Here is a 16,333-nt window from a genome sequence, read left to right on the forward strand (position 1 = left end):
CATTTTCTGGGACCAAAGTGTGCATAACTGAAATGCATATACCAAATCAGCTTATTAACCCACTCATCAGGAATACAAACTAACCAAACAGAGTTGTCGACCTATTTTCGTTTAAAAAGAATGTCATTGCGAACTGAATAGCATCTAGTTTCTCTGGATCAGGAAGAATACCTTCTGTAGAAGTAATGTGACCGAGAAATTTCACCTGAGAACGACCAAATTCAGATTTTTCCAAGTTCTCTTGCAAAATACGTAATAATGAATCCAAAATTTTGTTGTGCTCACTCCAAGAACGTTTAGCAATAAGAATATCGTCAACATATGAAGTAATGTTGTCACGAAGATAAACAGGTAAAATTTCGTTTAAACTAGGAATGAATGCTGCTGAAGGTACAGTAAGTCCAAACGGTAATTTCCGAAATCACATTTTCGTAAAATAGTCATATCAGGTTATTCTTTAGATAGATTGATAGTCGAAGAGTTGGTTTGACAGATGCAAAGAATAGTAAAAGAGTAGGCAGCGGTGCAGAAAACTAAAAGGGAAATAGCACCACTACAGCTCGGGGCTCTATGCACGCTACGGCACATATTCACTTAGTGGAGTGAATCCCCTGAGGACATTAATAGCCGCACATAATTTCCAGTTTGTGACTTAGTGGCCAATTTGGTGGAAGTGCGTACATAAATTGCTCTAGCCATGAACATGGATGTATGTCATTCTTAGAATTGCGGAAGATCTTAAATTTCCGAACAGTCAAAAAGTGTTTATAGTCAAAGTTTTCGCCTCGTGGCGACAAAGACCTACCGCGTCTGTCCCAGTCACAATGACGATTATTGTTAAATTCACGCGCCTGGCGCTCTCTTGTTGCATCCCGTTCATGAAACAAATTACTTTCTTCAAACCCCTCTGCTATCTGTGATTCCATATTTCTTTTGCTGTCTTTCCCTACGATTTCGCCTTCAATTTGTTTGACTTGCTTTCGTAATGCCTCGACTTCCCTTTTAACGCGTTCATTAAATTTTCCCTGATTTTCAACATGTCTATTTATGTTCTGGTACTCTTCGGTTTCTGCAAATGGTAATGGAGCTGTATCATCCGAATCTCTGTCCCCATTTAAACTAAGACTTGTCAATTTATCTGAAATCTCCTCATCTCTTTCCAATAAGTTTACGCCTTCCGTAAGTGTCGCAACTCGGGTTTCGGTATTGTCACATTTAGTAGTTGACTGTTCACACTGTTGCCTTAAGTCATTTGGTACGGATTCCTCGATTCTTTCAAATATTTCTTCCTTATCGTGTGCACGTTGTAAATTTAACTCTGAAAATTTTTGTACTATCACGCGATCTTTTTCTTCCTGTTCTCTGTCCTGTTCCTCTTGTCTAATTTCTGTTGAAATTAAACTATTATTGTCAGAATCCAAAATCGGCTGTACTTCTTCTCTACTTTCTTTCTTTGATTCATCTTTCATGTTTTTGAAACACGTCCCTATTCGTGAGTCTAACCGTGTTGTCATTGTTTCCATCTCTGTTTTAATTGATCCTATTTGCGAACATAACCGTGTTGTCATTGCTTTCATCTCAGTTCTAATTGTTCCTATTTGTGTTTTTAATTCAGATCCTATCTCAGTTTTAATTGTTCCTATCTCTGTTTTTAATTCAGATCGCGAAGTTCCCATCTGTGATCCCAAATTTAATATAGCACTCATTAACTGCTCCATTTCTTCTGTCGTTAACCACGTAATCTGAGAATTTTCTGATTGAGAAAAATTTTGAAATGGTTCCGGACTATTTTCCCGACTTATTAAATTGTTTTCCACTTCATTATTCATCATACTGTTCCCCTGTGTTGGCGAGTTCGCCATGTCAACAATTTCGTCATTCTGACTATCCATCATTTTTGCCTTTTTCATCGATCGCGTAATCATTTACAAAACATACAAAACTCGCCACTGTACGAAAATTACACACAATGCCTCCTTATCTCCAACAATAACGTTCACACGAAATGTTTCCCTCAAACACGATTAACGAACAATTGAAATAATTGCACTAAATTGTCAAACCCGTAGACAAGACAACAAATTTAAATTTTGAAAAATACCATTAGAAGAATGCCAATTGCCAAATCTACACATGGAAAATAGACTACAATTACTAAACTACAAATTACTACAACAATACTGCTGTCTACTATTTTTACAATCAGAAGAATTCCAAGGGACGATCCGAAGCAGCGGTCGCCACGTGCATGGGGGCTTAATTAAATAAAATGCAAATATTTTTGGTAGCTGTATGTCCGATTACGCTGTGTCTCGTAAACGGTTGGCCCTGACTAGTATTATTACGCAATCTGACTGCATAGAACAACAACAAAGAATGAAATGAAAATTTTCGTTAACACAATTAATTAATTAAGTCCCCAGCAACTATAAAACCTACGAAACCAAAGCACAAGTGTAATTGTTCTGTGTGTGGGAGTGTGACTCAACGTACACATCTGGCACGGTTCTTCTTCAACAAGACAAGAAATTTTAAGTACCATTTATACTGAAGTAACTAAAAAATAGAAATACTATAATTGCGTAAGGAAAGCAAAATTACACTCTAATACAAGAACACAAGCCAGATGCTTTGTTGACTGAACCTGTAATGGTGCATTATTTAAGACATTGAGATAATAAAAAGAAAAGGAAAATTTTTTTTCTTTTACCTTCATATATTGACGAAAATCACTGTAATCATTACAATATATCTCCACACCGACTCGCTACTACCACATCTCAACAAGAACTTTTCAGTATCACATCTCAGCAAGCACTGCCTACTACGAGTTCTCGACCAGCACTTTTCACTAGCACATCTCAACAAGCACTTACTACTACGAGTTCTCCCCAAGCACTGCCAGTGGAGGCGGCTGAATAATACTCTTTGGCGCTATCTCTGGCGCTGTGGCTCAGTGTAGCCACCTTTCAAGGTTTCTGTCGACCATGTCCGACCACCACAAGACAGGACCGCTGTATTCTACATCAAGCACATTCTAAACACTTAATGTCTACGCCTGCCATCCGAGAATAAGCGGCAGAACTGCTAGCAACATTCTGTGTCCCCCTGCACCGGTGGTCGGCGACTAGCAGCAGCCGAACTAGGGAATTACGTCCCATGGACAGGCTACTGTTAAAACCATATACAGACCGCTGCGATTGGAGTAGTGCGGTGACCAGGAAGCGTGCACTGCAGATGACTGGCGCCCCACTGTATTCAGACACCAATCGCATTTCTACATTACCCAGGATTACCTGCGTCCGCGAGTACGGCGGCGACATGAGGGGGAGCCCCATTCTTCAGAAATTTTGGACACAGAGGTGTTACTCCTAGCGTTGTGGTGCAGGGAGCCACAGGTACGACTTGAGGTCACGGTTGGAAGAGATTGAGGAAACACTGACGGCACAGCGGTACATTACACTGAGGTGACAAAACTCGTGTGATAGCGATATGTACACATGCAGATGGCGGTAGTATCGCGTTCATAAGAAATAAAACGATAGTGCATTGGCGGAGCCGTCATTTGTACTCAGGTGATTGATGTGAAAAGATTACCGACGGGATTAAGGTCCCAAGACGGGAATTACCAGACTTTGACCGTGGAATGGTAGTTAGAGCTAGACTGAGGGGACATTCCATTTCGAAAATCGTTGAGTTATTCAATATCCGGTGATCCACACTGTCGATAGTGTGATGAGAATACCACATTTCAGGCTTACCCCTCACCATGGAAAGCACAGTGACCTTGGGCCTTTACTTAACGACCGAGAACAGCGGCGTTTACATAAAACTGTCAGTGCTAACAGACAAGCAACACTGCCTTCAAATAACCGCAGAAAGCAGTGTGGAATGTACAACAAATGTATCCGTGAGCGGTGTGTCTCGATCAGCGATATTGCCGCCGCCGGTATGGGTCATGTTTCCGGTGGTAAGAGCAGAGTGCGCGGTGGCGCCAGCTGCTGGACCGATCGGGGAGCGAGGGGTAAGCTCTAGCAAGTAGCGAGGGTTTAGCATTGCGACACCTAGCAGGAACGTCGTTTGGGTAGTCTGGCGAACAGTGCAGGCGCCGTGCGTGGCAGCAGGAAGAGCACATCTAAAAGGGGCTGTTTACCCGGGTGACGGCGCCGTAGCAAATATCGCCGGCGTGGAAGCAGTCACGTTACTAGGAAGCCGTTGGTGTATTTCGCTTCCTGCATGTCTCCTGGCACTGGGATCTGCGACGGCTGGCTTCGTCGAACAAGCAAGCGGGTTGGGGCCTTGCTTGTGCTGGGTTCAGTGCTGTTAACTTCATTTTCTTGGCCAGCCGTTGCTACTCCTACTGAGTCTGTCCTCAAATGTGTTAATTCCAACCTGCTTAGTACGCAAGGTTCTAGTGAGAGCTTTATGTGAGGTGATGATTAATGTTTACTAGGGCCTGGAGTGCTGATACATTCTGTTTGTACATTGCTAATGTCAGTGTTAAGCCGCTCGGGACTAGCCGAGAGATCTAAGGCGCTGCAAAATGGCTCAAATGGCTCTGAGCACTATGGGACTTAACTTCTAAGCTCATCAGTCCCCTAGAACTTAGAACTACTTAAACCTAACTAACCTAAGGACATCACACACACATCCATGCCCGAGGCAGGATTCGAACCTGCGACCGTAGCGGTCGCGCGGTTCCAGACTGTAGCGCCTTTAACCGCTTGGCCACCCCGGCCGGCTAAGGCGCTGCAGTCACGGACTGTGTGGCTGGTCCCGGCGGAGGTTCGAGTCCTCCCTCAGGCACGGATGTGTGTGTTTGTCCTTAGGATAATTTAGGTTAAGTAGTGTGTAAGCTTAGGGACTGATGACCTTAGCAGTTAAGTCCCATAGGATTTCACACACATTTGAACATTTTTATCAGTGTTAACCGCCATTGAAAACAGTTTGGCTCGTCCTTGTCTCAGTGCCGCCTGGTTATTGTATTTATATCACACGACGGAGTTAAGTTGGCCATGTATCTAGTTCGCTGTCCGCCCCTGGTAGCTGAGTGGTCAGCGCGACCGAATGTCAGTCCTAAGGGCCCGGGTTCGATTCCCGGCTGGATCGGAGATATCCTCCGCTCAGGGACTGGGTGTTGCGTTGTCCTAATCATCATCATTTCATTCCCAGAGACGCGCAAGTCGCCGAAGTGGCGTCAAATCGAAAGACTTGCAACCGGCGAACGATCTACCCGACGGGAGGACCTAGTCACACGACATTTATTTATCTAGTTCGCTCGCGGCTTAATGTATAATCGGCCTCATGCACATAAGATAATAGATTTGTACTGCTTAGCTGATGTTCATTAACAAGTTGATTAATGCTGTAATGAATTACTGTGTTTCTAGTTACTTACGGCAGATTGTGGTGCTATAGAAGAATGCTGAAGATTAGATGGGTAGATCACATAACTAATGAGGAGGTATTGAATAGAATTGGAGAGAAGAGAAATTTGTGGTCCAATTAGACTAGAAGAAGGGATCGGTTGGTAGGGCACATTCTGAGGCATCAAAGAATCACCAATTTAGTATTGGAGGGCAACGTGGAGGGTAAAAATCGTAGAGGGAGACCAAGAGATGAATACACTAAACAGTTTCGTAAGGATGTAGGTTGCAGCAGGTACTGGGAGATGAAGAAGTTTGCAAAGGATAGAGTAGGATGGAGACCTGCATCAAACCAGTCTATGTACTGAAGACCACAACAACAACAAGGCATATGTTAGTCTGTTGTAGATACCCACTACTTCTGGGATTTTTCGTGCCTATTCGTGACCGTTGCTGCTCCCGTTTGGGGGTCCATGCCGATCCTGTATTGAAAACAGCTGAGTGGGCGGGTCTCCGCTTCTGGGCTTTGTTTGTTGAATCTCACGAGGTTGCTTGGTCATAAGAAATTTTATATTTAATATCCGACATTGTAGGGTGTCTGCCATGTAAGAAACGTGGTTGTGTGCCATGGTATCTGACTTGTTGTTGACTGTACTCTGAATTACTTTGGTAATACCAATCACTGCAGTAACGAAAGACTACATTACCTCGTTAAATTTTAGTAAACTTTTCTTCAGGTTGATCATAGTTTTGGAGCAAATAATTTTTAACACATTTCACTAAATGTGTAATAGGCCGTGGTTCATGAATGTTTAGATTTTGATGTAATTTGCTCTCACTTAAATGGTAATTTTAAAAATGTGTTGATGGTTTCATTTACTATTTGTCTTGTTTAAATGTGCCAAATAAATGTCAGTGCAACTGTCGATGGTGATGGCCTGATGCGTCACTTGGTCCTGTCCTGCCACCTGTGATATTCGCTATTTTTGGCTTAATTAAAACAGCAAATTCAGCCAGAAGGCAAATACTTGTTTATAAAGAATGATTAATATATAATAAGGCGTCGCATGACGACGGTGGAATTTTCTAGATAATGTAATTCGTCGTCTTTGGGCGGCAATATAAACAGAAAAGTACGGATGGATATGCGATCCTTCACTATTTTGTTCGCTGGAGAACAAATGAAGCCTTGAGCGCTAAAAAGACTTTTACTGTTTTTCTCGAGTAAGACGGACGCAGATTTGTGGCGGTCTGATCTAATTATTTTTACTAAATAAATAAAAACGTGTTCCGTCTAAGTTTTGAGTGAAGTGTAGGAAGAAGAACTGTTGTAACTTACCGTGACGAAGCACGAGCGACTCAAGAGGACAATGGCTATATAAAAGAGCGCTCAATGGACATGATATGGACATAAAAATCTACCGTCATTGTAGTATTAAGCTTAAGGTACGATATATGTTTTAGTTATAATAAATATTTGTTCTGGGAATACTGAATCATTTAGCAGTGCTCATTTCTATTATCTCCTCAGTATTATTTTCATTTTAATTATGCATTTTGCTAATATTACAGACTCCAAGGTCAGCAGTCCAATGTGCGTGTTACCTTGATAAAAAGAAAACTGTTTTATCGTCTTCTTGCATCAGCTTTAATATTGAATTTCTCTTTTGTGTGATGTTACAGTTGTTTTTGCGCCCTTAAGAGCTTTCTGGTCCCTTAGGAAATTTTTTTGTCATAACAATAACTTCACAACCGGGTATGATCGTATCTACGATCATGAAGTAATTAGAAAGACGATAACGCAACTTCTTAATCAATAGCACGCTAGTTGTGACTGCCTCAAGCCACGCGAAACCGCAAGTAAAAACTATTCACATCTCATAATGCAATATTTTATGACAATGGTCAATCCATGATTCTTACGCCAATTGTGATTGATAAAACAGTTAGTTAAATCTCAATTTCCAACTTTCCATTGAATAGCAACATCACTTCTATTTTGTAACATCACACTTGGCGCCCGAACAGGGACTTGACCAAAAATTAGTTCAAATTCTTGGAAAATTTTCTATGTGCTTGTGTTAATAAATGTTCTGTCGTTTCATGTACACATCGTCTCTCTGTGAGAATAACGGTCAATAATGCAGTTTAATTGTTGTTGTTGTTGTGGTCTTCAGTCCTGAGACTGGTTTGATGCAGCTCTCCATGCTACTCTATCCTGTGCAAGCTTTTTCATCTCCCAGTACCTACTGCAACCTACATCCTTCTGAATCTGCTTAGTGTATTCATCTCGTGGTCTCCCTCTACGATTTTTACCCTCCATGCTGCCCTCCAATACTAAATTGGTGATCCCTTGATGCCTCAGAACATGCCCTACCAACCGATCCCTTCTTCTGGTCAAATTGTGCCACAAACGTCTCTTCTCCCCAATCCTATTCAATACTTCCTCATTAGTTACATGATCTACCCATCTAATCTTCAGCATTCTTCTGTAGCACCACATTTCGAAAGCTTCTATTCTCTTCTTGTCTAAACTATTTATCGTCCATGTTTCACTTCCATACATGGCTACACTCCATACGAATACTTTCAGAAATGACTTCCTGACACTTAAATCAATACTGGATGTTAACAAATTTCTCTTCTTCAGAAACGCTTTCCTTGCCATTGCCAGTCTACATTTTATATCCTCTCTACTTCGACCATCATCAGTTATTTTGCTCCCCAAATAGCAAAACTCCTTTACTACTTTAAGTGCCTCATTTCCTAATCTAATTCCCTCAGCATCACCCGACTTAATTAGGCTACATTCCATTATCCTTGTTTTGCTTTTGTTGATGTTCATCTTATATCCTCCTTTCAAGACATTGTCCATTCCATTCAACTGCTCTTCCAAGTCCTTTGCTGTCTCTGACAGAATTACAATGTCATCGGCGAACCTCAAAGTTTTTATTTCTTCTCCATGAATTTTAATACCTACTCCGAATTTTTCTTTTGTTTCCTTTACTGCTTGCTCAATATACAGATTGAACAACATCGGGGAGAGGCTACAACCCTGTCTTACTCCCTTCCCAACCACTGCTTCCCTTTCATGTCCCTCGACTCTTATAACTGCCATCTGGTTTCTGTACAAATTGTAAATAGCCTTTCGCTCCCTGTATTTTACCCCTGCCACCTTTAGAATTTGAAAGAGAGTATTCCAGTCAACATTGTCAAAAGCTTTCTCTAAGTCTACAAATGCTAGAAACGTAGGTTTGCCTTTCCTTAATCTTTCCTCTAAGATAAGTCGTAAGGTCAGTATTGCCTCACGTGTTCCAGTGTTTCTACGGAATCCAAACTGATCTTCCCCGAGGTTGGCTTCTACTAGTTTTTCCATTCGTCTGTAAAGAATTCGTGTTAGTATTTTGCAGCTGTGACTTATTAAGCTGATAGTTCGGTAATTTTCACATCTGTCAACACCTGCTTTCTTTGGGATTGGAATTATTATATTCTTCTTGAAGTCTGAGGGTATTTCGCCTGTTTCATACATCTTGCTCACCAGATGGTAGAGTTTTGTCAGGACTGGCTCTCCCACGGCCGTCAGTAGTTCCAATGGAATATTGTCTACTCCGGGGGCCTTGTTTCGACTCAGGTCTTTCAGTGCTCTGTCAAACTCTTCACGCAGTATCGCATCTCCCATTTCATCTTCATCTATATCCTCTTCCATTTCCATAATATTGTCCTCAAGTACATCGCCCTTGTATAGACTCTCTATATACTCCTTCCACCTTTCTGCTTTCCCTTCTTTGCTTAGCACTGGGTTTCCATCTGAGCTCTTGATATTCATACAAGTCGTTCTCTTATCTCCAAAGGTCTCTTTAATTTTCCTGTAGGCGGTATCTATCTTACCCCTAGTGAGATAGGCCTCTACATCCTTACATTTGTCCTCTAGCCATCCCTGCTTAGCCATTTTGCACTTCCTGTCGATCTCATTTTTGAGACGTTTGTATTCCTTTTTGACTGTTTCACTTACTGCATTTTTATATTTTCTCCTTTCATCAATTAAATTCAATATTTCTTCTGTTACCCAAGGATTTCTACTAGCCCTCGTCTTTTTACCTACTTGATCCTCTGCTGCCTTCACTACTTCATCCCTCAAAGCTACCCATTCTTCTTCTACTGTATTTATTTCCCCCATTCCTGTCAATTGCTCCCTTATGCTCTCCCTGAATCTCTGTACAACCTCTGGTTCTTTTAGTTTATCCAGGTCCCATCTCCTTAAATTCCCACCTTTTTGCAGTTTCTTCAGTTTTAATCTACAGGTCATAACCAATAGATTGTGGTCAGAGTCCACATCTGCTCCTGGAAATGTCTTACAATTTAAAACCTGGTTCCTAAATCTCTGTCTTACCATTATATAATCTATCTGATACCTTTTAGTATCTCCAGGGTTCTTCCATGTATACAACCTTCTTTCATGATTCTTAAACCAAGTGTTAGTTATGATTATGTTGTGCTCTGTGCAAAATTCTACCAGGCGGCTTCCTCTTTCATTTCTGTCCCCCAATCCATATTCACCTACTATGTTTCCTTCTCTCCCTTTTCCTACACTCGAATTCCAGTCACCCATGACTATTAAATTTTCGTCTCCCTTCACAATCTGAATAATTTCTTTTATTTCATCATACATTTCTTCAATTTCTTTTTCATCTGCAGAGCTAGTTGGCATATAAACTTGTACTACTGTAGTAGGTGTGGGCTTCGTATCTATCTTGGCCACAATAATGCGTTCACTATGCTGTTTGTAGTAGCTTACCCGCATTCCTATTTTCCTATTCATTATTAAACCTACTCCTGCATTCCCCCTATTTGATTTTGTGTTTATAACCCTGTATTCACCTGACCAGAAGTCTTGTTCCTCCTGCCACCGAACTTCACTAATTCCCACTATATCTAACTTCAACCTATCCATTTCCCTTTTTAAATTTTCTAACCTACCTGCCCGATTAAGGGATCTGACATTCCACGCTCCGATCCGTAGAACACCAGTTTTCTTTCTCCTGATAACGACATCCTCTTGAGTAGTCCCCGCCCGGAGATCCGAATGGGGGACTATTTTACCTCCGGAATATTTTACCCAAGAGGACGCCATCATCATGTAATCATACAGTAAAGCTGCATGCCCTCGGGAAAAATTACGGCTGTAGTTTCCCCTTGCTTTCAGCCGTTCGCAGTACCAGCACAGCAAGGCCGTTTTGGTTATTGTTACAAGGCCAGATCAGTCAATCATCCAGACTGTTGCCCTTGCAACTACTGAAAAGGCTGCTGCCCCTCTTCAGGAACCACACGTTTGTCTGGCCTCTCAACAGATACCCCTCCGTTGTGGTTGCACCTACGGTACGGCTATCTGTATCGCTGAGGCACGCAAGCCTCCCCACCAACGGCAAGGTCCATGGTTCATGGGGGGGGGCAGTTTAATTACCGAGAGAAAAGAAAAGAAAAGAGATGTGAATTTGCTGAGACAACATAGCGGTATTCAAGCCATCAAAAAGTAAGTCAGAATTTTGCATATGCAGTGTAGTGCTTCAGTAGCAACGTTGCTTTTCCAAGTCGATCCACATCCTTTCTATCTCCTTCCCGCTATAGAAAATCTGCTTTATTTTATCTTTCAAAGTAAAATTCTTCGTAGTCTGATAATAGAAATTATTTCTCCCCATTGTTAGTATACCTGTATTGCATTTTCAACATGGTGGATAGTGTGCGCAATTTGCAGTGAAGAGCATCTTCATTCATTTGTCTGAAACGGTTAGGTTCCATCTTGTCTTCTTGCCAGATAGAATTTCATTTGTTGCTCACGCGAGAGCGGTGCTCTTAGCGGACTCACCACGTCACTGACAAACGACGAAAGCCTTGCGTAGCACCTGATTTACTGACGAAAATGGCAGATAGTAAACAGAGACAGGTGACAACAGGAGACGGGAGTGAAGACGTTAATAGTATTCCATACCCTTTACGATCGCGAACGGTAGGTTCCCGTGTGGAAACTGAACTAACCATGTCTGTAACAGGGGAAAGTGACCCTGAAGTCCAAACTCGTCCCGCTGCAGCTACAAATGACCTCGGTGCGTTAATGGAAATGCTGAAACAACAGTTTGACGCAGTAAATGAGAATATAAAAACACAAAATGAGACTATAAAAACACAAAATGAGACTGTTAACGCCCGACTAGATGCTGTAAGCGAATCATTAAAAACAGAGCTAGGCACAATCAAAACAGATCTGCATAAAGAAATTACGGGTGAATTAAATACCCATTTGGGTGAGGTGCAAACTAAGATCAGTGATCAAATTCAGAAAATGCAGAAACAGGTGAAAAGTGAAATAGCTGAAGTATCTGGAACATTAAACACAAAAATTTAGGCAGCTACCAAAGAAATAAACTCAGTTAGAAATGCAGTATCTGACATTGAAGGTGTAGTAATCTGTCGAGGCAGATAGACTCAATCAATATCGAAGAACAGGTTAAGAGCACCGTGAAAGCACACGCGGAGGCATTGTCGGAACACTACAGTGAATGGATAAAGGGTAAAGATATTTTTATCGAAAAGAAGGTCAGGGAGGAGCTTAGGGAGACTGTCAAGGATGTAACTTATGAAATCTTAGCTGCTCCTAGTAAGTCGGGAGACACAGTAGTTTCTGAATTGGGACAGATTCGGAGGACACTTACACGGGATCTTCCCGAGTGGAAGCAGCAATTAGTGGACGAAGTCAGAATGCTGAGAAACTGGGTAGAAAATCCGCACACACATACGCAAACTATAGGGAACAACTCTTTAGACGGTGACGAATGTCAGTCAACTCCTTATCGTTCACCGCCTGATTACATGCAAAACAACAGTCCTGTTGAGTCCCGAGTAGGGAAACTAAATGATCCGCCCACAATTGTGAGTTTAATGCAAGAGGAAAGTGTGATTAAGCATCGCACTTTTCCTGTTTTTCATCCGCAGAAGCGAGAAATACACCCCATCGTGTTCCTAAAGAATTTTTGCGGCATATTTCCCAGGAGCTGGACAGACAGACAGCGTATTCAGTTCGTCACTGGCTTTATTTCTGGTGATGCAGCATTATGGGGAACGGAAATGGTAGACACGTGTAGGAATTATGAAGAGTTTGAGAAAATGCTCTTGGCAAAATTTTGGAGTAATGGGGTACAGCAAAGATTAAGGAAGGAGGTGTATGGTGCGGAAATTTTCAATGAGAAGCATGGAAGTCTCCGGCGATACTTTGAGAAGTATCTAGCAAAAATTAAATTCTGGGATTCTCCGATTTCTTCCAAGGACGTAATTATGATTCTCAAAAGCAAACTCCCTGTGTCTATTAGAGAGAAATTAGTAAATGTGTCCGAAGAAGACACGGATGTATTCCTTTCTGTGCTGGATTCCTTAGATTTAATTAGCGAGGATGTGCGCTCCAAGGTTGGCAGCGGCAAATTCTTCCCTGCCAGCCAGCAGAATGCATCGCACGCGGACAACAATTCGCCCAAGGAGAGAGCGAGCTACTGCGACCGCTGGTACCAACCTGCCAGCGGTTATCAAAACGCAAACGGCAATAACTTTAAACGGAAGCAGAAAACCAATTACAGTGATCAGCAGAGATACCACCCAATTTACAACCACCAGGTACAACATCAGTACGGAAACCCACCCTTTAATTCTGCGCCTGAGCAGTATGGAAATTCTCCACAAACTAGTGGTAATTTTTCAAATGGGCCAGTGTACAATCAAAGTTATAGGTCGAAAAATAGCAAGTGGCATGGGCAAGGCGGAGGCCACCCAGCACAACATAAGAACAACTATTCACAGGATAGAGGACCGCGGAACAATTTTCAAATGGCACCAAATGCGAACTTTCCTTCACAAGGAAATGGTTTTGCCGGCAACCAAAAGATCGGGCGACAGCAGCCGTCTCAAGTATTTTATTCACAAGTGAATGCACCCAGTGGATTTTACCCCTCTACATCGGCATTTGTACCACATAACCAGCACCAATATGAAACGGAACAAACACTTAAGGCCATGAATAACAAACAGGTTAAACATCCTGCGGAAAATTAGAGGCAGCACCTTTCAGCCTCCTAGAGGTCGCTGCCGGTTCCAGTGGGGGTACTAACGAATACTCTGATTCTGAGTATGTTAATGCGATACGGTACGACCATGAGACCGACTTACGAGATGACCTTGCACCTGACCTAGAAGCTCAAGACATTAATGACATTTATGATGAACAGGTCCAGGCTTCGATTAAGATTTCTATTACTAACATTCCTGTCACAGCCATTGTTGATACAGGAGCAAACATCAATGTGATGTCATCATGTCTTTTCAGACAGGTGTCTTCTGTTTCAAAAGTTTTATCATTGCCGATTCAGGGTTGCTCCATATCGGGAGCGATTGGTCCATTGAAACAGAGAGTTAGTTTACGGACGCAGCTTCAACTGCAGATAGAATCTGTTTTGGTTTTTTGCCACTTTCTAATAGTAAAGAACTTGTCAGTTCCATGTCTCTTGGGGATGGAGTTTCTTCGACAAACAAAAGCAGTGATAGATATTGAATCTGGAATGTGTACCTTTATCGTAAATCAACAACAAGTTGTTGTTAACTTGTTAAGGAGTAAGGTGAAGGCAGTGTTGACATTGCATCAGGTTTGGAGACGACAGAGGACAGGCAAACCGTGCTTTGATCAGACAAATGACCTGACTAAATGGGATGACATAAATGACAATGAGTATGAAGACTTACTTCCTGACAAAGACGAGATCGATGCTAAAGCCAAGGAATCGACTGAACTCAGGGGGGAGCAGAAATATGAGTTGTTCCATTTATTAGTAAGTTACAAGAAAATCTTTTCAAAGAAACCAGGAGTAATAAAAGGGTTCGAGTATAAAATGGAAGTGCTTCCCCACTCAACGTTCTGCAAAGCAAGCTATTCAGTACCATACGCCCGACGAGAAGCTGTAAAGCATGAGATTAGGAAAATGCTGTGTTGGGATGTTATCGAGTTATCGAATTCGCCGTACTCAAGTCCCTTGTTGTCCGTACTTAAACAGGACGGTAGTGTCAGACTAGCACTGGACGCCAGATCAATAAACAACATAATTGTACCGATAAGGACTCGACCTGAAGCACTTGAGGAGCACTTGCAAAAATTTCATGGCGTTAGATTTTTGAGTACACTTGATTTAAGAAGTAGCTATTGGCAGGTGAAATTGGCCAAGGAATCCAGAAAATATACTGCTTTTATATTTGCCGGCCGCTCATATCAGTTTAAGGTCATGCCTTTTGGTTTAAATGTAAGCTCGGGAATATTTATTTCTGCTCTCGATTTTGTGTTAGGACCTGAACTTCTGGATGAGGTAACTGTTTATGTAGATGACGTGTTGATAGCCACTAAGAACTGGGAAGATCATTTAGCTATTCTACGAAGGGTGTTTCAGAGATTTCAAGAACATGGTGTTACAGCAAATCTGAAAAAGTCAAAATTTGGAAAAGGTGAGGTAAAGTTTTTAGGTCATGTGATTACACCTGAAGGGATTAAACCCGACCCGGAAAAGTTGTCTGCGATTAAGAATTTCCCTACACCGGTAACTAAGAGGCAACTAAGAGGATTTCTCGGTCTTTCGTCTTTCTTTCGACGATTTCTGTCTGGTCAAGTAATGAACAATCCCGCTTTGCACAATCTTCTCAAGAAAAGTACGCATTGGATTTGGACACCAGAGTGTCAGAAAGCTTTTCAGGCAATTAAAGATGGTCTTTTAAACAATAACAGTCTCTGTCATCCACAAATGGACAAAGAATTTTGTATCACCTCAGACGCTTCGTTTGTTGGAATTGGATCTTGTTTGTTTCAGATTGAATTAGTAGACGCAACAGAGCAGATCAGAGTGATTAGTTTTGCGAGTAGGGTCTTAACAGAATGTGAAAAGTCCTATTCAGTTACTGAGCTGGAGGCACTTGCAGTTATTTGGTCCTTCAAGAGGTTTAATTATTACATTTTTGGCAGAAAGATAAAAGTATTTACGGACCATCAAGCACTTTCGTATCTTTTGACCTGTAAATTACAACATCCGCGCCTGACCAGGTGGTGTTTATTTTTGCAAGAATACGACTTTGATATTGTGTATATAAAGGGCAAGGATAACATTATTGCAGACGCACTTTCTCGTTCACCAGAAGGTCTGCCTGAGACAAGTGAGTTGGTAGAACAGATGTCGAATTACAAAGTTCTTCTTATGCAGGATCCCATTCATAGAAAATATTTCTTGGAACTGTGCAAGCAAATCCAGACACTACAGAGCACAGATCCTAAGTGGGGAAAAATAATCAGACTTCTTCAAGAAAATCCAAACCATAAGTTGTCCAAATTCTTCAAGATTCATAATCAGGTATTATTTCATCGTACCTCTGTGTCATCAGACAACTGGCTCGTTTGTATACCTAGCAGTTTTGTCGAACATCTTTTGTGGTATACCCACATTTCTTGGGGCCACTATGGTCCAGAGAAGTGTAAAAAGAAGATTGCTACTTACTGTTATGTGCCCAACCTACATCGTCGGATACACAAATTGCTAAAATTCTGTGTCATCTGCCAAAAGGCGAAAGCTCTGAATATTCCTACTTTAATTCCATTGAATCCGATCATCGCAGAAAGACCTAATCAGCTCATTAGCATTGACCTGGCTGGCCCTCTACCGATGGGTAGGGGAGGTGTCAAATACCTCGTTGCTGTTCTTGACAACTTCACAAAATACGTTCGAATGTATGTTATGAAGACATCTTGTGCTCCGCCTATTATACGCTGTCTTGAAAATGACTATTTCCCTCGATTCGGAGTCCCCGAATCTATTTCAGATAATGCATCCAACTTTACTTGCCGCAAATGGCGTGAGTTTTTGGCCCATCACAATGTCAAGCAGATCTTAATATCACGT

Source organism: Schistocerca americana, chromosome 4 (assembly GCF_021461395.2).
Source record: "Schistocerca americana isolate TAMUIC-IGC-003095 chromosome 4, iqSchAmer2.1, whole genome shotgun sequence".
Classification (NCBI taxonomy): Eukaryota; Metazoa; Arthropoda; class Insecta; order Orthoptera; family Acrididae; genus Schistocerca; species Schistocerca americana.